The following is a 27,845-nucleotide window of genomic DNA, read 5'->3' as shown; positions in this document are numbered from 1 at the left end:
AGTCCTCAGAGAAGCTTCCCCGAGTTCAGAGGTGGACACAATTTGTCCCTAAGATGTCAGGTGCTTTCCTTAGCAGGAACTGGAGGGGCATCGACAAGATTGATTGATAAGAAGCTCTGCTCAACCCTCACTAACGAAACTTCTTTCTCTCTTGGTAGAGACTATCGCAGAGATCCACATCTTGTCAAAACGCAGGGAATAAGAGAGCACGCTTGGGTCAAACTGAAGGAGGGAACTCAAGTGAGCAGCCGCCATGATGGAAGAAACTGAGATGAAGACGATTCAGAATCTGTCCTTCGTGAATCAAATAATCTCTAAGTTCACCTCTGAGCAGTTCCAGAAGCTAAGAAGGCACTTGGAGACAGACCGTTACCCTAAGGAGGAAACTCTGCAGGCCTTGGCTGAGGAACTCAAACTGCAGAAAGAAGTCATCAGATCCTGGTTCTCCAAGCAGCGTCAAAGAGAGATGAGGCACAGACGGTTTTTGATGGGCTACAAGGGTTAGATAACGTGCTGTCACTACTGTACAAGAAGGACCGCCAGGCAGAACTCCAAGGAGTGCTCTCAGAATGATGCTGGACTCCCCGAAGCCTTGGAAGCCTTGAAGAGGCTCAAGCTCTCTTCTGGGTACCAAAGCAGAGATGGCATGTCACAGGATTTCTGACTTTTCAACTTCTTTGTAGGGGCTGCAGTCTGTCTATGGAAGAAGGTACATTACTAATAAAGCTTGCATTCATAGAATTGAAAGAGAGAGAGAGAGAGAGAGAGAGAGGGAGAGAGAGCGAGCACGTTCAGTCCCAGGTGTAAGACAACATTCTCAGTCCTAGGTGGAGAATGCAACCCTCTAGGAAAGCCAAAGTCTGACACTAACAGAAAACCTTGAGCTCAGTGCAAAACGCTGCACTCCCTTTGTCAATGGGGCTTCCTCTCCTCTACCTGACGGTGGGGGATCCTGGACCCCCACACCGTCAACCGGAGGGATGTCCACTGAGGAAATCATAGGTCCAACTCCCTCTCTCCCAATAAGAAACCCATCCAGCACCTGAGACTCCTGGAATGCTTCCCCAAGCTAATGAGGCATCTCAGCACCTCAGCCTTCAGCCACCCTGGATAGTCCTGGCATCTCCCAGTAACTACAGTACTCCCAGCTGCTTGGAGTACCAGGATCTGATGACTTCTTTCTGCAGTTTGAGTTCCTTGATTCGCCCCACATCAAGGTAGAGGTGGAAGGGAAAGCTGTAAGAGCCAGAGGACCAGGATATCTGCTGCTAGACAGCGTCTTCCAGAAGTGATAGGGAAGCTAGACCTACAAAATCTTAACAACATGGCCACCTAAACAAAGCCTGCATAACAACGACTCTGGTTGACATGCCAATGTAGATGGGAAAAATTGTACAAGCTCCCCCCACCCACCCCGTCGCAGTAGATGGAGACCTATACGCAATCAGTGGCTGCTGAGAGAAGGAGAATGGGCTTTCTCTAGGTGTGAGCCTCCTGATAGGTTATCCAAACCCCAAATGGTCAGCCCTAAACATATGTACACACAAGCAGTACTAAATACACTCAGAAGGACATATAGATCGATCGATGGATAGATGATGATGATAGATAGATAGATAGATGAATAGATGAATAGATAAATATATAGATACATGGATAGATGGATGAATAGATAGATGGGTGGATGGACAGATGGATGGATAATGAATAGATTAGATAGATAGATAGATAGATAGATAGATAGATAGATATTTAGATGGATGGATGAATGGATAGATGATAGATAGATAGATAGATAGATAGATACATGGAAAGATGGATAGATGGATGGACAGATGGATGGATAATGAATAGATAGATAGATGAATGGATAGATGATAGAGGATAGATAGATACATGAATAAATACATAGATACATGTAAAGACAGATGGATGGATAATGAATAGATTAGATAGATAGATAGATAGATAGATAGAAAGAACAGACAAACTTAATAATTAAAGAAGTCATGAATTTGAGAAGGAGTCAGGGGACAGGGAGAGAATTGGGGTAGAGGGAGGTGGGGAAAAGATGCAAACAGATGATTCATGTAAAAGAGTCTCAAGAAAATTAAAAGTTAATTTTTAACCCCCCTCCTGTGTCCACTCCTTCTGGTTCTTTGTTTCTGGAAACATGAGGCAAATGGATGCACATGGAGCCAGCATAAGGTTCCAGGGAGCAGGGGTGGCAGTCAGGGAGAGGATATTTCCTCTCCTGAGCTCTGTGGCCCATTGTATTCTCTTTGGGAGATGGGAATTGGACTCCAACAGGTCATCTAAACTTCACAGGTGTCCTAGTTAGGGTTTTACTGCTGTGAACAGACACCATGACCATGGCAAGTCTTATAAAGGACAATGTTTTATTGGTCTTGCTTAGAGGTTCAGAAGTCAGTCCATTATCATCAAGGCAGGAGCATGGTAGCATCCAGGCAGGCATGGTGCAGAAGGATCTGAGAGTTCTACATCTTCATCTGAAGGCCCTCTGAACATTGGTTGGATAGGCATCTAGGACAGGGTATTAAAGCCCATGCCCACAGGGACAAATACTTCAACAAGGCCACATCTTTAAATAGTGCCACTCCCTAGGCCAAGAATATACAAACCGTTGCAACAGGCATCCCCACTGAGCCTTCCCTGCATGTCTCCTTGTCCTAGCAGATGATCAGAAGGCCTGAACATTAGGCACCTCAGACCATTTCTGTAGTCTTTGATTTTCAAAATCCACTTTAATAAGGGTTCTAAACACTTCAACCTCCCTTCTAGCCCACTACCCTCCAGAGGTAATGGAAAAGAAAGGTTAATAGGAAACAGGGGTTGTGGACCTGTTTAGAAATAAATTCTTTGGGGCAATTCCAGTCTTCATTGTCAGCAGTCCAGTCCACTTTCAAGACACCAACACGAATCATCACTGGCAATCCAGTCCACTCAGCAAGCACCAATCACAAATCAGCAACGGCTGTTCAATTCAGAAGAAACTGTGAGGCTCCATCCATCAGCCCAAGTCCACAAAAGTGGCAAGAAGCTGCCAGAATATCATGAGAGGTTCTTTGACAAGTTACTCACTACGAAGTCATGACGAGCGAAGATCAGCCATGTGATGCAAGGTGAGCCAATGCCCAAGTGTAGTCAGAGGAGACTAGGAAGGCAGAAGAGCAAGGCAAACCAACGCACAGCCTTGTCGGTGAAGATCAGCAATGAGGATCGAGGCAAACCAATGCCACTGTCTGTGGGAAAGAGTCCTCTCAGGTGTGTGCTTCAACAAAACATCCTCTCACCTGTGTCTACTTCAGCACAACATTCTTTCACATGTACGTGACTACTTCAACATTCTTTCACGTGTCTGCTTCAGGGGGCATCCTTTCACCCTGCCTGCCCCAACAAAACATCATATGACATAACTGAGTTTCCAAAGAAGCTAGAAATTTCTATGTCACATTTCCATTGATCATTACTAGATAAATCTAGTGATAGGACGAAGTTCTGGCTTAAGAGTTTATCTGTTGATCAAACTTCCCCATCCAGCAACTAATTTTAGGGCCAGATGGAGTTATAGTAAAATATTTTTCGTTTTCTTTAGGATCAAACCAATTTTGAAATGCACTGTATTGGGGAGTCTACATACATCTTCTACAAAGAGAAACGAGAAATGGGGGGTAGGATGGAATGGAAAAAGCACCCCTTTTGCATACCTGAAGTCCTTGAGAAGATCTGGTGGATTTGAGCATCCCCCAGTTTTATCACACTGCTAGGCATCACTGAGAGTGGAACCATAGTGCCTGAAACACTGACTTCAGTCCCCATCCCTTTTGGGATCACTCATTAGCCATCAAGATTTGAACCAATCACCGTGTCATCTCTCTGAGGACTTCATCCCTCAATACTGGGATCCAAGTCCCTGCTAAGGGCATCATTGGTGGAACAAGGTGTGTCTCCTAAGAGGCCCTAAGAAGGCACAAATGATTAGGGTACCAGAGAAGACGCTTGCCTGCAAGGAAAGGGAATCCCTTACTACCTGGGAGACCCAATGCACACCCTCGGAAATGGAATCTGCCATAATGAATGAGCAAGGAGGTCATGATGAACCAGAAATAACAAGCATGAGGACCGTGACTGAGGAGGGCTGAAAAGAAGGCCACGAAGAGCACAGGAAAAGCCACATGCGTGTGTGGCTAGCAATGCAGGGAGCTCAGGTGGCAATGGTGCTATGCAGAGCCAATCAATGTCAGACATGCTCCAGACCAAGGACCACTGCACCATTGCCATACCACTACAGGATGGATGCCTACGAGCCTGTGTCCCCTGGCTCTGCAATACCCAGGGTGCTGAGACCTGAACCCTTGGCAGCCCCTCCCACCCCAGACCTAGAGTTGACCATCCCTACAGGGAGTGAGAATAATGGCTGCTGAGGTGGGTACACCTGTCAGGGGAGGGAGGAGGAGAACATTCCAGGCTCCTTTGAAGTGATTAGTCCTGGTCAAGATGGCTACCACCATCACGTGACTTTCCTGGGTGCCATGATATATGAAAATTTACATCTGATGAAGACTAGTTTCTAAGTTGATCTCATGACCACTGTGAGAGGACTCTTCCAATGATGGATTCCATAATGGGGAGTGAGTTCTAGCCCATGCCTACAATCGAGCCTCCCCTGGAAAGAGAGGATACTTTAAGAAATTAGAAATATAAATCTTACTTCTTGGCCTGCATCCCAACTGCTGTTTGTAGATATTGAGGTTTGATGGCCACTTCCAATGGGGTAGCAGGTTCTTGGATCCTGGAACAAGGAATTAGACAGAGAGACATGCTTAAGAGCAAGAAAATAAGAAAATTTATCTAAAACACTCTTCCAAAGAGGAAGTCGCCCACAACAAAGAAAAAAAATTTAAGATATTTTACATGTATTTTTTAACAGATTTTTTTTACATGTAATGTGTGTGTACATATCTGTGCATGTGTATAGAAGCATGTATGTGCAAATGCAATATGGTATGTTCCAGGGTCAGAAGGTAACTTGCTAGAGTCAATTCTATTCTTCCATCACTTGGGGCCCAGGAATCAAACCCACATCACCAGGCTTGGCAGCAAGCCCTTTTACGCACTGAGCCATCTCACCTGCATGAGAGAAAAAGTTTAAAAGCTCAATTAGCAAAAAGTGTACAAAAAAAAATAGTGGTTTTTTTATGTCACCTGGGGGACATTTACATAGGCCAGCCTCTGGCTCATTTGCATATCACAGGGTTTCCTGTGTCTGTTCTATTGGTTACACAAGGCCCTACATAACCCCTCATGCCTTGCTTCTCTTGTTAGCATATCAAACCTCCACAGAAGCCTGTAAGGTTTAGTGTAATGGAGACCCGGGTCACCTTGAGACACTGTGGAGGCCTCTGTGTCTGCAACAGTGGCTCCAGCCTTTGTAGTCAGCCTCTGTTTAGGGACTTTTGGCCTTTTCTGCTGACAAGATTCCTGGACCCACGGTCCAGTCTCAACAATTGCAGGTGTCACTAGCAATAGTACGGACCCTTAGCCTCGAGGAACAGATAAGCGGAGAACAACAAAGGAGGGGACCTCGGATGCCTTGAAGGAGGAGTGTAGTGTGCGGGTGTAAACACGGGCTGAGGGAGTGAAAAGACACAATCTATGTTCCTCCCTCCTTCACTGACCTAAGCTGAAATGTCCTCCACCCTCCTCTGACAGGAAGGGAGATGTGGGTGGGAGGAGCTAGCAAGCAAAACAACAGCAACAACAACTAAAACCTCAAAAAATTCAAGTTAAAGAGGCCAAGGGAAGGCAGAGTCCAGTGCATATTCACCTTGCCCTTGGGAAGGCATCTTTCCCAGAGGAGCCCCCAGACCCTCAGAGATGCCCAATCCAGCCTTGGGTTCATGACAGGACCCAGACAGGACCACAGTTGGCTAATGAGACAGACTGTACCTGGCTTCTGCCAGGCCAGGCCCTGACTGGATTGGTTCTGAAGATAAATATTTGTACTAAAGGGATTAAGTGGACAGACGATTTCATCACCTCTTATCTATCCTGGCTTAGAAAAACAGCAGACATGGCGTGGATCACTGGCCCCTCTGCACCTTGTGCTGTGGGGATCAGCGACCCCGTGGTGCCTGTGCCTGTGGCTGGCTTCTCCTGGGAGCTGCCTTTTCCCAGAGCCCTGTGTCAATTTATTTTGCACTGCCCACTTCCTCTGGGACTGGGAGAGGAAAACAGGATTTTCATGTATATCCCCAGGTGCCTAGCATGGATCCCTAAGCATTCCAAGGCCTTCTGAGCACTCAGAACCCGAGGCTGGCATCGCTTTATGGTCTATCCATGTGATAGTGGTTCAGAGCTCTAGCCCTCCAGACAAAATGCCGTCTCTCAGCTGAGAAGAGCTCTAGAGGTCCTTCCAAGACCCCGACCCCTTCAGCCAGCACAGCCGCACAGACACACAGATGCACAGCGTCAGAGTGTGCATTCAGATCGTCCACACGTGACCCTACTCTTACGTACTTCCGCTCTCCCAGCAACCATTTTGTAGCTCATCTTTGTACTCGTCCACCCTCCCTACCCCTAGACCCGAGGCCGAGGATTCTTGCCTCTACTCCCCCATCACTGGGTGTGTATCTCAGACTATGGCAGAGTTCTGTTAGACCCAACACTTCTCTCCAAACAAGCGCATACAAACCGAGAATGGGTATTCCTGTGGCCAACGTCCCGCTCGCCCACATACCCTACTGCTCGCCCACATACCCTACTGCCCACCGGTGGCAACCGGCCATTCCTCTCCTGCAGCTCCTCCTTCCTCTCCGAACTCTCTCCATGGTTGGGAAACTGCAGCAAACTCCTCAGCCTCTGCTCTTTCTTTAAGAATTCCCTCCAGCTAAGCTTTATGATTCTTGCTATATCGCAGTCTCCTGAGGGAGTGTGTGTGTGTGTGTGTGTGTGTGTGTGTGTGTGTGTGTGTGTATGTGCGCGCGCGCACGTAGGTAATGTTCATGTGGGGCTGGAGAGATGGCTCAGCGGTTAAGAGCACTGACTGATCTTCCAGAGGTCCTGAGTTCAAATCCCAGCAACCACATGTAATGGGATCCAATGCCCTCTTCTGGTGTGTCTGAAGACAGCTACGGTGTACTCATATACATAAAATAAATACATCTTTAAAAAAAGAAATGTTCATGTAGATATGTGTACATATATGCATGTGGAGAGAGTCCAGAGAGCGATAATGGATGCATCCTTGATTAATCCCCACATACCAATATCATCATCATCATCATCACCATTACCACCATCATCATCATCACCATCGCCATCATCATTGACAGGATGCCTCAGTAAACCAGAAGCTAATCAGTTAAGTTAGGCCAACTGTCCAGAGAGTTCAAAGGAGCTTCCTGTGTCTGCCCCAGTGCTAGGGTTACAGACACACACACTCCTACACTTAGCTTTTCATGGGTTCTGAGGATATGAACTCAAGTCCTCTTGTGTGCACAGTAGGCACTTTATTCGCTGAGCTGTTGCAGCCTGTGAAGCTGCCCGGTGGCCTGTGGAGGCAGCTCTGCGCCCTAAACATAAAGATTTTATTAGCCCGAGCAGAACCTTGGTGTATGTATACACTCAGCAGGAGCTGAGGTCACTTCAATGCCCCAGGCTGACCCAGAGAACCTGCTCTGTTGCCTCTAAAATGGGAATTCTTGAGTGTTGGGAGTCGACTCCTAGCAGAAAGCGGCTATCATCTCTGAAGCCATCTCGGGCTATTTACTTACAGGTTGGTACTTTTCCATCCTGATGAGAGGTTTGTTTTCCTAGCATGATGTTTTTGCAAGCAGCCCACCACAGCTGAACACACTGATAACAACCTGTTCTTCCCAGACACATCCTGGACTTGCAGTTTAGTGCCCCCCAGCTGCAAGGCACTGGTGGTTAAGTGTCTCCAGCTGCCCTCCCCAGCTTCTGCTTATATACCCATAGTTGCCTTCCAAAAAACGAGACTTGATCAGATAGCCTGCCTTGTCTCCATTTTTTTTTTTTTTTTTTTTTTTTTTGAGACAGGGTTTCTCTGTATAACCCTGGCTGTCCTGGAACTCACTTTGTAGACCAGGCTGGCCTCGAACTCAGAAATCCGCCTGCCTCTGCCTCCCAAGTGCTGGGATTGCACCACCACGCCCGGCTCTTCACAGCTCTTGCTCCTCCATCCCCACTCTCTCTCTCTAGAGCCCATTGACTGACCCTCAGACAGGGTCACTTGAGTCTGATGCTCTTGACCCTGAGTGGGGAGGAGGGTGTGTCTTTCCAGCTCTCAGCCCCTTGGCGCGATCTAGACTCGGAGCTCCATCAGACCACCTGCTTGAGAGGCAGTCCAGGTCCTCATGCCGCATCTAGCACATCTCTGCACTTGACACTTGTCCTTACCCAGCAAACTCGATGGCAAATGTCTCCCACTTCTTCCACCTCCGTTCTCATCGCTGCTTCTGAATCCTTGTCGCTTGCCCAGCTCAGCTCTCAGCCTCCAGGTTCCTTGGACCTCTTCTCTAGCGACCATCTTCGATCCTCTCCCTCAGCCTCCCAATCCCGTGTTCATACCTGGACATGGTCAAGCTCAAGGACCCCTCTACCCATTAAGCCCAAGTGACCCACGCACTAAGCAGCTGTCTCCTGCTCTAGCCCCTCAATCTCGTAATCCAGTTCTTACCATCTGCTCTGCCTTCCACCATATTCTACTTTACACTCAGTGGTCCAGTGTTCCCCCAATACTAGACACCCCCTTCTTTAATCATGCAACTGCAGTCGGGGGAGGGGAGAGGAGGGGAGGGGAGAGGAGGGAAGGGGAGGGAGGGGAAAAGATGGGAGGGGAATGGAGGTGAGGAGAGGGGAAAGAGGCAACCTCTCCACCTCCATCTTCTTCCTTCAAGGCCCCTTCTGCCACTTAGCCAGTTCACTCCTCACCACACCCCCTACGTTCACTCCACCACCACTGAAGACACCGAGCTCTGTAAGGTCTCTAACCACTTCCATTCTAAACAGAATGGCCACATCTGTACCTCTCTATTACGGCCCCGCTGACACCTCAAATACTACCAAATACTCTCTCCCTTTGGCTCCTTCACATTTTCCCCCTTCCCTTCTCCATGACGGGTCTTCCCAAATCAATTAAATCAGGGTCTGTTTCAGGTTTTCTTCCCCCTCTACTTTATCCTTGGGTGATCCCTCTGTTGCCATTACTATAAGCATCATATAAGTGCTGGTTTGTTTTCTCTGCAAAGACAACTATCAGTGGGTGGCTTCTCTCCCAAGTTACAAAAACCGCCCTGGACCATGGTGATGTGTGGGCCCCAGTCTGTGTAGTGAATGCATCTCAACACCCTAACAATGCCGTGTCTATCAGCCTTCCAGAAGAGGGAACCAGGCAGGAAACTCTCCTGCGAGGACAGGACTCAGAAGTGACCGCACTTTTTCTGCACAATGTCCATCAGTCAGAAGTGAGGTGAGGGCCTCCTGAGCTCTGAGGGATGCTGGAAAGAGCAGACCTCAAACCCCTCCACGTTTGAAAGAAAGACAAATAATGAGAAGAAATTTAGCAAAATTGGGCCACAAAAAAGTGGTAGCTTTTTGTCAAACTAAAAAAAAAAAAAAAAAAAAAAGTTTTCCACTCTACCACCTGTCTCCATAATTTCATAAAAGAAAGGACATCTTAATGCTAAAATTGGAGATGACATATCCTCAAAATAGAGAAAAGTCTTTTAAGTGAATTTTAGATTTAGGGAGGAAGCACTATGCTGTCTTTGTGTTATCTGAGCAGCTGTCTTCGGGCCTGAATGGAAGCCCAGACAGAAGGATGGCTGAGAGGGTCACCTACATCATTTATCTCTCAAAGCCATTGACTTAGGGGCAGCCACCTCCCATGTCATTAGACGCTGGGATCCTGTGTGAATCGCTTACTCCTGTGATAAAACCAGAGACTTCATCTGGCCTTACAACTCCAGAGTCCATTATGCTATGGTGGCTGGAGCAGGGAGCTGAGAGTTTTATGTCTTCAGTGCCAGCTGGAAGCAGAGAGAGCAAATTGAAAGTAAAGAGAGGTTGTCTTCTCAAAGCCAACCTCCAGTGACCTTTTTCCTCCAGGAAGGCCACACCTCCTAAACCTCTCTAAACAGCACCACACCTAGGGACGCAGTGCACAAAGCTCAGCTCCTACTGGGTGCTGGTTGGGAGCTTTCTCCGTCTCTTTTTGTTTCTAGATGCTCTTTGTGCGGTGAGGCTCACTGCTGTGGCCGCCTCTCGCATCCCTCCACAGACTTTTGAACTATGTCAGGGTTCTGCAAAAGTCATCCTGGAAGGTAGCTGTCACCTCCGCTGGTGCTCCGTGCAGGGGAGGGGCGCTACATCTATCTGAGAATCTTGAAAGGTGACACGTTAGTCAACAGGGCCCCCTTCTTCCGCTTCCTGTAACCTCTGTAGAGGAACAAGTCCCTAGACAGACCCGCAATGGGGACCCTTGAAGCAGGCTACGCATGCGCTGTCCCCCAGCAGCCACGAGGACCATGCTTTGTCTGATTTGCCGTAAAGTGAGTTCCTACCACACGTGACCCTTACTTTTCCCCTTGCTCAGATTCCATCCCACCCTGTGCCCTCCCCATTTCTCTGGACTGGAGATCTTATGTAACAGAAACCACTGACCTCCAGTGACCCACCTACCCAAGGGACTGAAATGATACTCAGGAGCTGGGAAGCCTCCTGCCATCTCTTCTTCTACCTATAGGAAGTGGAGGAGGAGGAGCGTTCTGCACCCCTGCTTGCTCTCTCTGTCTCTGTCTCTCTGTCTCTCTGTCTCTCCTCTCCCTTCCTCCCTCTCTCTCTCTCTCTCTCTCTCTCTCTCTCTCTCTGTGAGTGTGTGTGTGTGTGTGTGTGTGTGTGTGTGTGTGTGCAAACTCTCATGAGTATACATGAATGTGCATGCCACCAAAGGTAAGTCCTAGCTGTCATGCCTTAGGATCCATACAACTTTTTATTTTTTAAAGAATTAAATATTTTGATCAGAAGGCCCGGGAAGGCAGAACACGCCTGAGATGACCCCTGCCTACCCCAACATCTACCCCATCTGTGGTCTGCTGGAGTGCATCAAGGGCCCAGTCCTACAGATCCCAACCTGCAGCATCTCCAGAACACAGGGAAAGTCTGGGACATCCCAGAGGAATCTCAGTGAGGACCCAGTATGGATGGGATAGCAGAAGCCAGAGGCCTGGAACCAGACCAGTGACTCATTGCATTGAACATTTGCAAGCAAAGGTGTGTGGACCAAAGGGTGTACTGTGGGACACACTGTCACACACCACAGCTTCCACAACGAGATTTTTTTTTTCTTTTGTGGGGGATCTTTTTTTTTTTCAAGAGCAGAAGGTAGGTACACGGGGCCAGGGAGGTGGGTGGGATTGAGATACATGATGAGAGATTCACAAAGGTTCAAAAAAGCTCAATTTAAAAAAGAATTATCTATTTTATGTGAGTGTTTTCACCTGCATGTGTGTATGTGCACTGAATATGTGCCCAGTGTCCACAGAAGCCAGAGGAGAGTGCTGGATCTACTGGGCTCAGTTCCACATGGTTGTGAGGTGGGTACTGGGAACTGAGCTTGGTCCCCTTCAGGAGCAGCCACCCTCCAGCCCCTGTGGTGTTTTTTCTTTAATAGTTACTATTTTTATTTCATGTGTACATGTGAATGCCTACATACATGTATGTGTACTCTGGCTGGTGTTCAAGGAGTCCAGAAGAGGGCATCAGATCCCTGGGAGCTGGGGTTGGAGCAGCTGTGAGCCTCCCAGCATGGCTTCTGGGATCTGAACCTGTTCTGTTCTGCAGGAGTAGCCAGGGACATCCAGCTGACCTAAACACTGAGTCTGCTCTCCAGTCCCTCAACTTGGCACTTCAGGTAGTATCTCTCACAGTCCTAGAACTCTCCAAGTAGGCACCCGAGAGACCTGCGTGGGGATTACCAGAGTGAGCCACCACACCTGAACACAAATGTATATATATTTTAACGTGGCTTTTGGGAACTGATCTCAGGCCCTTGAGTTTACATGACAAAGTTCTTTACTGACAGGCCATCTCCCAAATCCACACAGCCTTTCTCTCTTCCTGATGCAGAGTATATTCTGAGGATCCAGGAGCATTCTCAGGTGTATATCTAGCCCATCCAGGATGGGCTGGCTTCTGAACTGCTTTTCCTCTATTCTGCCTTTGGAAAAAACAAACAAACAAACAAACAAACAAACAAAAAACAAAAAACCCTCACTCAAAGATCCCTTATAGCCTATTCCTGGATCCCAACACTATTGATTTTTTTTTCCCAAGAATCCTGGAGAACTTCTACAACTGGGTTTTGAGAAAAGGCTCTGAGAACATACAATCCAAGGGAAAACTCATGATAACTGGAGAACCTGAGGCTCAAAGAGGTCACGTGGCCACAGCACAAGGTCTCACGGTAGCCATCCCCCGGATTTATATCATGTGACCAGATATATTCAGCTAGGTACCTTACAGGGGCTAGCCTGAAAATCTGGAGTCTTGTTTTGAAGGATGAGTTAGCTGAGGGTGGCCCTGCCCCTTGGAGTCTCTGTTACCCCCCTGTGCCAAATGGAGTTTTTAAACAGAGAAGTCGCACAGGAAATTCTCATGGAAGGAGTCTTCAAATCTGTTAAGAAAATGTTCCCTTGTTACAGAAGAATGAGCCGAGATGCGAAGCCAGCCCTGGTTTCTTTTAACCAAGAAGAGAAATTAGTGGCAAAAGAATATTTTGATAATGAATGGAAAGCTTGTCGAGACATTCCTGAGCAGGGAAAGGTAAACAAACTTTGGGTTTCTTCTTCTTCTTCTTTTTTTTTTTTTAGTTTTGTTTGTTTTGGTTTTTAATGAGAGTTGTCTCAAAGGAGGACAGAGGGGATTTACAAGTCTCAAGCCAGTTTGAAGAGATACTTGGGGTACAGAGTCTGACATGGATTTCTGCTCCTCCCATGCACACACAGCTTGCATGTGTACCTGTGTGTGCATGTATGTATTTGTTCATATGTGTGCATGTATATGTGTGAGTGTGAGAGAGAAAGTGTGTGTGTGTGTGTGTGTGTGTTATCTCCTAAAGCAACCCAAGTTAATGGAAAATTTTAAAAATATTTGGAAATGATCTTAGAACTTTACAGAACAGTACAGTATCTATTTCAAAAACAACCTGGAAGCATTTGGTGTCCACTTTGGCCTGGTGAATTTCCACTGTGGGCAGCTCTACAGAATTCCTTCATTCCAGCCCAATTCACTTGGAGTGGCATGATTTGATTAAGAATTTCTTCACTTTTAATTGCATGCCAAGCCTCCAGGGCATCACTTTTGGGTGGCCCCCAGTGACTGGAACAGGGAGGAGAGCACATGTGATCCTCTAAAGGTTTGCATTTGACCTGGTCCTCTAGTGAAATCCTGTCTGGCCCCTGGCAAGCTCACATCTATTAGAAACAGACCTGGCTCAGCTGGCAGTGAGCTTTTCTATGGTCCATTACAAGGAGCATCCAGAGGAAAGACTGAATCCACAGAGCTCACAGCCTCTCTGGGAGGTGGATTCTTGATGTATTTGGCCGAAGTCCACCCACCCCCTGGGAAATTACATCGTGAGCTACCCTGCTGCAAACTGTGCCACCACAATATGGTAGGAAAAGGCTTAGCTTCGAAAATCAACAGCTACGTGAGTCTACTCCAGTGCAAATAATGCGATAACAATTTCATGGTAGGCTTGGGAAAGGTACTGGAGATATTATAGACTAATGCGTACCATATGGTTAAGTCCCACAAATAGTATTGATAGATGGGGCCCTTGATTTTTGAGGCATCTGTTTGTAATGGTTAGCTTCCGTTGGCTGCCTAACACCATAGAATCACTGAGGGAAGGGTCCTAGTGTGGGGTATTCTAGATCAGGCTGCCCAGTGGGCCTGTCTGTAGGGGATTATCCTGACTGCATTAATTCAGGTGGGAAGACCCACTCACTGTAGGTGGGGCCCCGTCCTGAGCAGGAGCATCCTGGAGCACATGAGTGAGTCAATGATTACCAGCCAGCAGACATCCATGCTTTGCTCTCTTGAGGGGCTGAAGAGTTCCAAGGCCAGTGCAGAAGTTCTAAGCCTGACTCTTTCTTTGCTTCGGTGACTATGCATTTGATGTAAAAAGTTGCTTCAGGTTCCCAACTCCCTGACTTCCCCAGTGATTGACTGGAGCCTGAGACTATGACCGGAATAAACCGTTTCTTCCTTAAGTTGCTTTGGTCAGGAATTTTATCAAAGATCAGAGAAGGACTTGAAGCCCTTATTACCTCACCCTCTGTGATGGTTTGCATATGCTCTGCCCAGGAAATGGCACTATTTGGAGGTGTGGCCTTGTTGGAGTAGGTGTCACCAATTGGAGTTGGTGTATCACTGTGGGCTTGAGCTTTAAGACCCTTGTCCTAGCTTCCTAGAAGTCAGCCTTCCACTAGTAGCCTTCAGATGAAGATGTAGAACTCTCACCTCCTCCTGCACCATGCCTGCCTGGATGCTGCCCTGCTCCCACCTTGATGATAATGGACTGAACCTCTGAACCTGTAAGCCAGCCCCAATTAAATGTTGTCCTTATAAGACTTGTGTTGGTCAGGGTGTCTGTTCACAGCAGTAAAACCCTAACTAATTAAGACACCCTCCCTCAAAGATTCCCCATTTTAATCACATATCCATCCTACCCCATGTACTGAGGTCTCATGACAGGGTCTGGGGTAGGGGCTAAAGAGAACCAATTGTCCTTTGTTCCAATGGGATGAAACTAAGACCCAGGTTGGCCCATAAGACTAATTGCTACATGTAGGGGTCATCGAGCCATGGGACTGGCTTCTCTCCTGAGAGATTGTAGCAACATTGCCCGCATTCCCAGCATGCTATTTCTCAAGCTGATGTTCCTTATGAAACCAGCCAGAGGATGAGGCCAAGATCAAGAACCAAGGAAAGGACAAATCCCGCGGGGCTAACTAAGCATCCCCAAAGCCTGCCCTCTCCGAGTTTCCCATCAGTCCCTGGGACAGAATTCCTGGTAGCCTGAAGTCCCCAGACAGGAGGTGTTGTGAATGAGGCCCTCAACATGACTGGCCTCCGAATCTTTACCTGGAAATCCCCTTTTCCTCACTAGTCATGTGCTCTTCCCAAGAGCGCACACCTCTCTGCTGGCAAACAGTCCCCCTGCTAGGAACTCCCCTCTTCATTTGTGCACCCTCCCAATTATGTACCCTCCCCATAGGGCTCTGATCCACATTAGTGAGCCTTATTACACACACACACACACACACACACACACACACACACACACACACACACAAAAACACAACTCACGCATGCGCAGTAGGAAGTTACCGTTCTCAAACAGGAAACTGAACAGAAACCCGCACAAGACCGTTGTGGCACCTTTCAGAAGGAAGCGCTAAGAGGACCGGGTAGGATGTGTGGAGGGGAATAAACAGAAATGTTCTGCTCTGTTTTAGTTTCTTTTCCCTTTGTTACCACAGAATAGTTGACAAACGCAACCTGGGGAAGGAATGATCTGGCTTGGTTCACAGACCGGGTACAGTCCATCATGGTGGAGCAATGTCATGGGGCGGCTGGCCACGTGGCGCCCACAGTCCTAAAGCAGAGATCATGCAGGTGCTCAGAACTTTCTCCTTCCTACTGATTCATTTTGGTCCTTCAGACCCTGGAATGGTAGGAGCCACAGTTAAGGTGTGTCTGTCCACCGCAAACAATCTTATCTAGAAACTTCCTCGTGGGCGCACCTAGAGGATTGTCTTATATGTGATGGGAGATCTTATCAAGGTGACAATCAATATTAATCATCACAAGTTCGGGAATAATTTACAAAAGAGCCCGGGTTCTGGGCAATTTAAAATACCATCCACGGTTTTAGCTGCGGTGGTGCTGGGGACTTGGGGTTTTGTTGTTGTTGTTGTTTTTTGTTTTGTTTTGTTTTGCTTTGTTTTTCAGTACAACTATTTGCACTGGGATGCTTGGGCCACCGAGGCAGCGGCATCCATAGGTAAAATATTCTCCTATGTAATCCAGTCCCCTGGTGGGAGCTTTGGGACGGCTGAAGAAATGGTTCTCAGATGGCAACAAGGACTTACTTCTTTCCATTCCTGGTTTTGGTGTGGGCTTTGGTTCAGACTGGTGTCAAGACCGCGGCAGGAATCCTAGGCATTTTAATAATGATCCCCACCGAGTAAACAACTCCCTTTGCAGACTATGCCACTCAAACTCTGCTGACTCAAGACGGATGGGCTTTGAACTGAAAACAAAACCCAAGGCCCCGGCACTAAGGATGGCATTTAGGTGTCCAGAGACATGGGCCAGACCTTGAAAAGGCAGATAGCTTGTTCTGAAGTCACCAACTAGGAAACAGGAGACTCGGTATGTAATGTACAGTTCTTGGCCTTAAGAAAGAAGATGCCCAACCCCCAGGGGATGTCACTGCAGCTTCTGTCCCACACCATGAGGCAGAGAGTCAAGCCTGAGGAGGCTCCTGTAAGAAGTCCTGAAAGCACTTCAGTAGTAAGGCAAGCCTTGCCCGGAGCCCTGGTCCTTTTACATCCCAGAGCTGTAAGCAGCTCTAAACATAGCACAGGGAGATCTCTGCCAGGACAACTCATTACTGAGTACCTCCTAGGACCTGCTCCTTAGAGTGGTGGGCACAGCAGCAGGCTCACAAAGGGAAGACAAAAGATAGACTTGCCTGTGCGCCTAATCTTTTTTTCAAAGATTATGATGGGCAGGGAGCATGTGGCTCAACTGGTAGAGGGCTTGCCAGCATGGATGAGGATGCCCTGGGCCTTCCCCCCAGCATCACATAAAGCAGGAATGGCAGCTTATGTTTCTAATCTCAGCACTGGGGGGCAGGAGGCAGAAGCAGGAAGATCAGGAGCTCAGGTCAGCCTTCACCAGATAGTGAGCCCTAACGGCAAATGCAGCTCTAGGGCCTGAGGGATCTTACTCCTCTGGGTGCCATCTTCAAGAAGGAAATGGAATGTCCGTGTGGACACGAGAGACACGGGCTGGACCCCGGTGCATAAAGAATAAGAGGCAAGATGCCATGGAGGGCTGAGGCGCACAAAGTGCAGCCCCAAACTGGGAAAACAGTAACACCAGACTAAAGGGATCCCACACACCAGTCTGATAAGTCACGGGATGCTTACCGTCTATTTTGACTTTGGGGAATGAAAACGGGAAAACGTCTGTCAGAATTCAAGCCAGTCTGGATGGAGAGTATGAAATCATTCTAATGGCCGATATGATAGCCTCAGGCCATAGGATGACTGTGAGAGGTAGCTCAATGGTCAGCGTCTCCCAGTGGGGATTGCTCCAGCAGAGAGGATCAGAGTTCAGTTCCCAGCATCTGCATGTGGTGGCTCACAAACACCTGTCACTCGAGTGTGGGGAGCAGCTAATGCCTCTGGCCTCATCCCCTGCTCTTTGCCCCTGAGTATACTGTCCCTAGTTCAGGCATGTGTGTGTTCTCCCCCACAATTTCCTCAATTTCCTCTCCAGTATGGTGTCATGGCAAGTCCCTGGTCCCTAGGTCTAGAGGCCACTTCTGCAGAATTGATTTGTATTTTCTTCGACCACGACCTTGGTGGATCTCTTGAGCACTGAACTGCCTTTTTAAATAAAAACAATTCATTTTATTTTTAATTGCATGCATTTTGATGATGTTAAAGAGACATCTGACATGGGGCGGGGGGGGGGGTGCTGCACGCTTAAGAGGCAAAGAATGCAGGATGTTGCTGAGGACATTTGAATGTGGAAGAAGAAATTGCAAGAACAAACAAACAAAAAAAAAACAAAAACAAAAAACTGAGGCCCTTCACTGTTTAAGAACCAAGTAGAAGTCTGCATGAGGAAATGTGCGTTCTCCACGGGGATACCGAGTCCATGCACGGAGGGCACCATAGGTGACCACAGCATGGGCGAACTGGAAGACCAGGATTTTCCAATCTCTGACAAAGACGAGAAAAGAGAAGTAAGAGACGTGAACATTGAAACGAAGAAACCAAATTATGTGAAAGAGTTGTAACACATGTCTATTTTTTAAAAAAATAGAAAAATTCTTGAAAAAAACCTAGTGGCTAAGAACTCTCCAGAATTAAAATAAGATTCGACCCCAAACCTAAGAAGGATAACTAAGATAACTGAATACATAAATATAAGTGTTCAAGTTCCATGTCTGTTGCTCTGATAAAACACTGTGACCAAAAGCAACTTGGTGTGGTGGTGCACACCTTTAACCCCAGCTCACACAATGCAGAGGCAGGAGGATCTCTGTGAGTTCAAGGTCAGCCTGCTCTACATAGGAAGTTCCAAGCCCAGCCAGGGCTACACGGTGAGACACTTTCTTAAAAACAATCGAAATAAGCAACTTGGGAAGTCAGGGCAGGAACCTGGAAGCAGAGAGGATTGCAGAAGCCAGAGGGGGTTCTGTTGGCTCGTTTGTTCTCTGGGCTTAAATCCAGCTACCTTTCTTATGGATCCAAGGACTGCCCCACCCAGGGTTGGCACCGCCCACAGAGGCTATGCCCACCCCCAAACAATTATTAATAATAATAGCTTTAAAATGCCTTACAAGCTTGCCTAAGAATCACCAGACCCAGGGTCAGCATCACCCACAAGGGGTAGGCCCGCCCCCAACCACCATTAATAATAATAATTAAAAATGCCCACAGGCCAATCTATGAAGCATTTTTTCCCCCAATGACGCTCCCTCTTCCCAGATGACTCTAGTTTGTGTCAAGCTGACTAAACAACCAACCAGAACAACAATGAGACTACAGAATGACAGAAACAAAAGGAAAAATAATCGTCAAGGCTTTTCAGCGGGCTGGGGATGTGACTCAGGTGGCAGGGTGACCTGGGATTCTTAAGACCTGGGTTCCATCCCTGACACAGCGTAAAGAGGCAGGTAGCAACCTGCCTATAATTTCAGTACTCAGGAGGCACGGTGGGAGAATCAGAAACTCCTCGGCTACAAGTTCAGTACACGAGACTTCACCCAGGATGGTGCGGAGAAGGCTTAGGGGTAGAGAAATGGCTCAGCGGTTAAGAGCACTCGCTTCTCTCCAGAGGACCAGAGTTCAGTTCCCAGCACCCACATGGTGGCTCACAACCATCTGTAGCTTCAGTCCCAGTAGAGTTAGCGCCCTCTTCTGGCGTTTGCTGGTAATTCATGCACATGGTGCACACACATCCGTACAGGAAAAACATTCACGTAAAATAAAAATTTTAAATCTGTTTAAAATCTGCATACAGTAAGACAGCATCAGAGAGTTGTGGGCCACCATGTGGGTGCTGGGGGTTGAACTGAGGACCATTCTCCAATGGCAGCCAGAGCTCTGAAGCACTGAGTCACCTCTCCAGCCCCAGGCCAGTATGTGCTTTTAAAGTGTCTCACAGACCTAGTCTTCAGGAAAATGCAAATTAAAGCTACTTTGAGCCACCTTCTCACCTCGGCAGAGTTGGGACAGGATGCTAGGCTTAAGCGAGGCTCAGTGTCGCCCCCTGTTGTTCCTGCTCTTTGGAGGCTCAGGCAGGAGGGTCATGGCTTTAAGGCTAGCCTTGACTACAAAACTTAGACCTGAAGCCCTAAAACAAGGACTGGGGTTGAAGCTGGGCAGTAGGACATTTGCCGATTATGCACAAGGCCCCAGGTGACATCCTCACTACCAACCCCTCGTGTGCAGAAAATTAGAATAGAATAATTATAGAACAAAAAAAAAAAAACAAACAAACGCAAAAACCTCATAGAGCCAGCTAATAAACTCAAAGTCGGTTTCTTTGAAACACAAAATACATAAACTGCTGCCTAATAAAACCCAAGAATAAAAAGAGAACAAACAGATAAAATGAGACTTAATAAGTCCCAAGAACTGGCATAACCATGGAAACCAAACCCATCAAGTCAAGGTACTTTGTCCAATGTTATAAAAATAGGGTTTCAAATCCGTGGATGGCATGTTTTCTGTGCTCTAGAGTCGAGAAGGCCAGGATGGTGGGCACCAACCCCACAGAGAAAAACAAAGACTGGCATGGCTGCTTTAAACTGGAATGCACTGTCTGTGTGAAATGCCTACTTATAATGCAAAAGAGTTTCACTATATTTTATTTCTGTGTTCCTGAGACTGCTAGGGGGGCCAGAGAAAAATGTGGGGTAGCCTGGTCTACCTGTCTCCATCTTATTCTTTTGAGGACAGGGTCTCTGATGGATCCTGGAGTGAGGCTGGTGGCAGGCAAGGCCCCATGATCCCTCTGTGTCCACCCCATAGTGCTGGGGACATACAGCTTCCCAGGTTGTTTTGTGGCTGTAATAAGATCAAGATAATTCATCCAGGAAAGAGGTGCTGAGTGACGGACTTCAGGAAAGCCCCTTTCCTATGGAAGCACAGAGCATCAGGAAGGAATAGCGAGGGGTGGAAAGAGCAGTGAATGATGGGAAATAAAGACCCATCCGTTTCTGTCAGAGTTGCCAGCTTATAAAGCAAAGTCAAAATCAAACTTCTACTACCGTGACAACATCCCAAAGTGTGGGAGAGAATCCATCAACAGAAACTGTCATGTTATTGATGAAAAGTTAAGGGGAACTATTGGAAATAGGTTAACAAACCGGGGAGACCTAATAAAAATCTAGGGGAATCGCACGAAGAAGTACAATTCTAAAGTTAATAACTGAAAAAAGGAAACATAAAGTCTTCTGACATAGCCTTGACCAAGGCGGATGGTTTCGTCGACCCTCCCTCGATCCCGTTGATTTGTAGTTTGAAATTAAATTATTGTGTGCAGACGAGTTTCAGATTCTTCAGTCTCTTATTGAATCGATCATTTATGTAATAGAAAATTTCATTTTCTCCTTAATAACATGTCTTGGGAAACATGCGGGGTCTTATTGTTTAAGAATTTTGTTCATGTAAAAAGTGTCTACTCTTTCAGTCCCTCTAGACAGTTTCTTACCGACTTCATACATTTGGCTGTTTTCTGCTCAGTGCTGCCAGTGGGGATAAGGGGTGGGGGTGGGGGTGGGGATGGGGGTGTTTGTGTTGGGGAGCAGGGCCATGCACTGGAGCACAGGTAGCCTCTGAGGAGCGATGTCCCTGAAGAAATGTGACTCTCCCTTCCACACCAACAATCGTCCGACAATAGCTCGTCAGCTAGAGTGTGGGAGTTCACGCTCATCTCCCGGATCCATGCAAGGATTCTGTCTGGCTTTCCCTCATACACTTCTTGTGCGTGCTGTTACGAGCACTGCGTTTATCTGTGCCCAACTGCTCTGCAGTCTCTTATTCTCTGCAACCTGTGGGTTTCTGGGCTAATTGTCATGCACTGCTAAAGGAAGACTCTCTGGTTCGGGCTGAGGGATGCAGTAATCTAAGGGTACAGAGATAACTCATTAGCCAGTTTAATATTATGTCCATCGAGCAAAACAATAGTGGTAGGTTCTCTGCCGGGGCCTGTGATCTACCTCTATATGCTATGGGCAAGTTATGGACTTAGTGTTATAGAGTGGACCTTAAATCCAATGAGGAGTGTGGTTGGTAGCTGTAACACCATTGATGCCACTATTGCACCGGTGGGCGTGGCCTGACAAGCTGGTCATTATTGTAGCTCTTGGATCACTTTTTTCCTTCAGTACTGTGGGAAGCACCTTCCAACACCATGAAAGCTAGACCGTAGGAGTGAAACTTCTCTGTTAGCACCAGCTTGATTTCCCCAGGGCCCATGACTCAAGTGTATGGTGGCTCCGGCAGTAGGGTCTTACCATCACTTTCTGGGGAGTAAACAAGAGCAGTAACCCACAGCCTGAAGTGTTTTGGTGGTGTATGGCAACTCACTGGCCATTTCTGCCACTGGGATTTTTATTCAGTGGCCTATGGTGTCTAGAAGGGCACACACACACACACACACATGTGCATACACACTTGTGCGCACATGCACACACAGACACACGTGTGTACACACACACATTCTGCAGTGGTAGGTGCTTCCACATGGCCTTCTTTAAGGTGTTTAGTTAGTTATTCTTCCTGACACCCCTTCCTCTACCCTAAGCTCCCACCCTCACTCCCCTCCTATGTCACTATTCCCCACACTACCTGCGTCCTATCTCTCCTTGTTTGAAAGACACTCCCTGTGGTCCCCGACCAGTTTTCCCACCTCCACGAGTCCTCCAACTCAAGCATACATATTCAAAGATTTGAAGCTGGCAACAGCATATGAGAGAGAGCATACAACATTTGTCTTTCTGTATCTTAGTTACCTCACTCAGAATGATGATTTCCGGCTCCACCTACTAGCCTGCAAACTTCCAACTTCAGTTTCTCTTAGTAGCTGAATAATATTCTACTTTGTGAAGGCAAGTATGTTTTTATTACCGTTCATCACTTGGTGGGCGTCTCTGCTGTTTCCTGGTTGTTGTGGGTACAACAGCAGTGAACACAGATGAGCAGGTGTGTCTGGCAGACTGTAAAGTCCTTAGCTATATTCTCAAGGTGGTGTAGTTAGCTATAGTCTCGAGGTGGCATAGCTAAATCATGTATCAGCTTCATTAGATGCACTGTAGTCAGTCGCTGACTTCTGCAGTGGCTGCACCAGCTCGCAGTCCCCCCAAGAGTGAAAAAGTGTCCCCCTTCTCCCATTCCTATCCAGCATCTGCTACCATGTTTTAAATCTTAGTCCTTCTGACTGGGGTAAAATAAAAATCTTAAAATAGTTGTAATTTGCATTTCCCTGATGTCCAAGGACATTTCACATCTTAAAACTTGTTTATTAGCCCTTTGTAGTACTTGCTTCTGTTTAGTTCCAGGCCCCAGTTTTTGTGGGTTATGTGTTTTCTTGATGTTCTGGGTTTGTTGGTTTTAGTCCTTTGTATATTACAGACATTAACCTTCTGTCAGATACAGAGCTGAGGAGGATTTTTTTTCCCGTTCTGTAGCTGCTTCTCTGTTGGAAGGACACTGTCCTTGGTTGTACAGATTCTTGAGTTTCCTGAGGTCCTGTTATCAGTGGTTAACCTTAATGTTGACACCACCAGAGCCATGCTCAGAAAGCACTTCCCTGTGCCAATAAGCTGAGGGTGCCGCCCTCTCTGCCCTCCCCTCAGTCATGTTCGGATATCAGGTCTTGTGTGTTGACGTTCTTGATACATTTGGAGCTTAGCTTGTGGAAGATGCAAGATACGGCTCTGCTTCCATCCCACGGGTAACTGTCCATCCTGACCAGCATGATTTGTTGACGATAGTATGCGTCTAATATATGTTTTTGCCTCTTCGTAAAAACTCAAGTGGCTACAGGAAATCATACTACATCTAAGTTCTCAATTGTATTTCATTGATTAATTTGTCTGGTTTTATGCCAGCAACCATGTTGATTTTGTTGCTACAACTCTGTTGTATAACTTGAATTCTGGGATAGGGAAGTCTCTAGCAGTTTTTGTTTGTTTGGTTGGTTTGGTTTGGTTTGGTTTTTTTGTTTGTTTACTTGCTTGTTTTTTAATTGTTCAGGGTGTTTGGGATGTCCTGGGTCTTTTGTGTTTCCATAGAAAATGTAATATTATTTTTTAGATTTCTATAACGGAACATTTCCAGATTCTTTTTAATTGAAGCTGTATTATCCTGATACCAAAGACCCAATGAGAAAATGAAATTGTATTAGTCTTTCTGATAAATATCGATGCACAAGTTCTCAATAAAATTCTTGCACACTGAGTTCAAGAACACAGTCTTTCCCAGAATGACCCACCCACATTAAATCAATGTGAAGTAAATAATTTATATAGACCCACGGCATCCACTGAAAGAAAAGTAACAATTAAAAAGCCTCCCAAGTCCAAAATTTCCAGTTCCTGATGGTTCAGTACAGATCCTACCAGTCCTTCAAAGAAGAGCTAATGTCAGCGCGTCCCAAACTGTTCTTCAAGGTAGAGAAGGAAGGAACATTTCAAATATACATATTTTTCAAGCAAAATCAGTAAATGCCATGGTTAATCTACATTGTCAACTTGCCAAAATTTAGAATCCCTTAGAGACACCTCTGGGGGTGTCTGAGAGGGAGTTTCTGGTTGGACTTTAGAGGGAAGACCTGCCCGGCATCAAATGAGCTTAAACACCAAGCTGGAGAGAGACAGAGACAGAGACACACAGAGATAGAGCAAGCGGAAAAGTCATATCTACCAGCTTCCAGGCTGTGACTACAGCATGATTAGCCACCTCACGTTCCTCCTGCCATGTCTTCTACATGGAACGGACCACATCTGTTCAAACTGTTAACCAAAGGGAATCCTTCCTCCCTAACATTGCCTGTGGTCAGATGTTTGGTCAGAGTAACGAGAAATGTTAACCCCACGAGCAAATGATAAAATGAGAGCTGTAAGTGGGTCACAGTGCAGGTTTAATTTCCTTAGTCTATAGAGCCCCTACAAATTATAAAAACACAACAAAAGATGAGCAAGCCCATAGAAAAATAGGCTCAAATATGAGCAGGCTGCAGACCTGCACATGGTTCCTAAACACAGGAGAATATGCTCAATGCCAATCATTAGAAGTATATATACATATATGCATATACATATATACATATATTGTGATTTTTTTAACAGAAATCCAAGAATTTGAAAAGCACCATGTACAATTGAGGCACTCTCATACAATGCCACTGAGGACCTGCTTGGGCATCTCCAGCAGATGGCAGAGAGTGGCATCTGTCCCACAGAGATGCATTTGCCCTTTGACTCAGCAGTTACCCTGTGCAAAAACAAAATCCTGGACCTTGCGAGGAAGGGCAGAGTGACCCACAGAGGCACAGGTTAAGCACAAGGAAAACAACTCACACCTGTAGGGAACTGCCTGGGCGTGTGCGTGCTGGAGAGTAAAGGGATGTGAAATAAGAATGGAAAACAACGCTTCCCCGATGTAAGAAAAGATGTCCCACATTACAGTTAACTGGGCCGTAACCTCCAGTAAATAGGAGCACTGTATTGTGCAACACCCACCAAGCAAAACACACCAGGAGTTTGAGAATAACATATATGCTATTTGTATGTTAAAAAAAAAATTTAAAGGAAGCCTAAGTAAAGTTTCTTATTATGACAAAAAAAATGTTTTAAAGAACCCTCAATACATCAACGTCTCTAGGGTGCGGGCAACACGGGGCAGGTATGATTTCCTAGGCAGAGCAAAGCCTGCTCACTCTGTACTTGTCACCCAGGAGCAGTCCGGCTTCCGCTGTGCCACAAAAGGAGTTCACGAGGTTGTCTTGGTTTCACAGAGCCTCAGGTGGGCATAGCTGAGTCCCTGCACAGGTCACAGGACTTGCTTGGGCCTGTCTGATGAAGTCAAAGATTATTCTAGAATCTGAAGTCCAAGGCTGGGAGGGAATTCCAATTCCCAAAATGAAAACACAATTACTCAGAGGTCATAAGGCAGGGGACGAGGGCTCCCCTTTCACATGCCCTAGAGGGTATAAGAGGAACCCCGGGACCCACCAGTCTGGGTGGAATTTCAAGTTGACTTCTAACTTCTCTACTCCTGAGCACCCTCCCTGTCTGGCAGAGTTGAAAGGGTTTAAGATCACATGACCAAGGAAGGCCAGAGACCTGCAAAGGAAGCCGTAGCCCTACCTTCTAGATTGGCCTGTGACAGAAGTGAGGCTGAAGCCTGGATGCCAGAGTCTGTTTTTGTTTTAACTTCCCAGGGGAAGGCATTCTGTAATGCAACCAACAGGCTTGTTTATGTCTTCAATGGGCCTTTTTATGACCCTGTGGTTAGACAGTCATATACAACTGCTCATGCTATTGTATTGTCAGGAAACTCAGACAATACTGGCCACAGACAATTCTGGGTCTCTCTGAGTCTCAGCAGAGAGGGCCTTATTTAGTCACAGTGTGCCGTCCACCCCCTCCACCCGAGTCACCACCTGTCTGCACAGAAGCATTGGGCATTTCCTAGGATCCCAGCACGACCTAGAACATCCCAGAGGTTTACAAACTCTAGAATTCCTTCTGCTTTCAAGGCTTCTCCACAAAGAGAGGCAATGATAAAACAGTGTATACTGGTCCCTCATTGCGTTTGACCTCCTGGAAGCCACTATTCTCTGTCACAGACCCTCAGGTTCCCAGAGCCCTCCAGCACGGTGATTTTCAACCCTCCTAGTACTGTGACCCTTTAACATAGTTCCCCATCTTCTGGGGACCCGCAACCATGAGGTTATACTCATTACTACTTCATATCTGTAATTTTGCTACTGTTATGGATCATAATGGAAACATTTGATACGCAGCATATCTAACATGCGACCTCTGTTGAGGGGTCGTTTAACCTCAAACAGGTCACAACCCACAAGTTGAGAACCACTTGGAAGTCATAACAAGTCTTCAATAAATACCTGCTCATGGCATGAGAGTTGTTAGGGTCAGAACTAAGGCACTGGCACCCTGATGAGCTAGCCTTAGACCACACACACACACACACACACACACACACACACACACACGACTGACTAAGAACATGATTAATAGAAATGAAGTCTGTGAACAACAACGAAAGAAAAAAGAAAAAGGAGAAAGATATCAGTGTGGCCAGATAGAAAGAGGAACACACAAAGAGGCCCAGCAACCACCCTAAATCCATCTTCTTTGTGCTGACTCGAGGTCTAGGTTTAAACAGGCCAAGGGGCTGGAGATATGGCTCAGTGGTTAAAAGCTTGTTGCTCTTGCAAAGGATCCCATTCAGTTCCAGATGATTTGATGCCTTATTCTGGCCTCAGAGAGCCCCAGGCATGCACGTGTTACACATACAGACAAGCAGGCAAAACATGGATATAATAAATAAATAAATCTTTAAAGTAAATAGAGGTCAAAGTGTATCCATAGCACTGCAGTCCTGGTCAAAGTGTTGTCTACCTCATCCCAACACAGTGGGTCTGGGACCCAATCTCTTCTGCAGAATGGTCTGACAAATTGTCATAGCTGCATGGGATCTCGTCTGGAAAACTAGCTCCTCCTTTGGCTGGTACCAGGATTCAAGTTTTCCCTTCTCCCACCCTAAGACTCCAAAGAGAAACTCAAATGTCTTGGGTCCATTGTCTCTAGAGTCTGACAGCCAAAGCAAAGGTCAAAGGTCAAGTCCCTTTTGTATATGTTCATTCTCCCCAGGGCCGTTACATGTACGCCTTCCCAGTGACAGCATTCATCTTGTTCCACCAATTGGAAGGACTGCAGCCCCACCTCAGACCCACTGGTCAGCATACTTTCCACTCCTGAAATGTTCCTCCCCTCGAGATTCACAGGACACACCACTGTACCTGGATGTAGTGGTAAGTTTTAGTTATCAAATTCCCAGAACCTGGAATCACCTCATAGCTCATATGAGAAATGTTCTAAATCTGATTGACCTATGGGCATGCATCTGGGGTTTGTTTTGAGTATTTATTGATGAAGAAAGACACAGTCCATAGTCGGTAGCACCATTCCCTAGGCAGGGGTCCTGAACAATATAAGACAGGGGAAAGTTAAACGAAGCAAGGATCCATCCATGTATCCTCTCTCTCCTCTGATCTGTGGATGTAGGATTTTAAGTTTCTGCCTTGACTTTTTTTTTCCCTCCAATGATGAACTATAACCTGTAAACCAAATAACCCCTTCTTCTGCTAAGTTGATTTTGGTCAGGATGTTTTATCATAGCAAGAAAAGGAAACTAGAACACTGAGTCTCTGCTCAGAGACCACCTTCCTCACAA

General features: G+C 46.6%; 1 long non-coding RNA gene across 3 annotated transcripts in view; it reads right to left on the bottom strand.

Moving 5' to 3' along the window:
* Positions 1–27,845, bottom strand: part of Gm41496 — a 63,989-nt gene continuing 36,144 nt past the window's right edge. The window contains exons 2-5 of one of the 3 annotated variants that reach the window (XR_876255.1): positions 4,733–4,813; positions 3,103–3,263; positions 2,862–2,995; positions 1–697 (exon numbers count right to left, since the gene is read on the bottom strand). This is a non-coding gene — a long non-coding RNA (predicted gene, 41496). Of the gene's footprint in view, positions 698–2,225; positions 3,409–4,732; positions 4,814–27,845 lie in introns of those variants that run through there. The other 2 variants (XR_003951953.1, XR_003951952.1) reach the window with 2 other exon arrangements.

This window comes from Mus musculus, chromosome 16 (assembly GCF_000001635.26).
Source record: "Mus musculus strain C57BL/6J chromosome 16, GRCm38.p6 C57BL/6J".
NCBI classification, from domain to species: Eukaryota; Metazoa; Chordata; class Mammalia; order Rodentia; family Muridae; genus Mus; species Mus musculus.
Note: the sequence above shows the minus strand (reverse complement) of the source record. Positions and strands in the feature narration are given on the sequence as shown.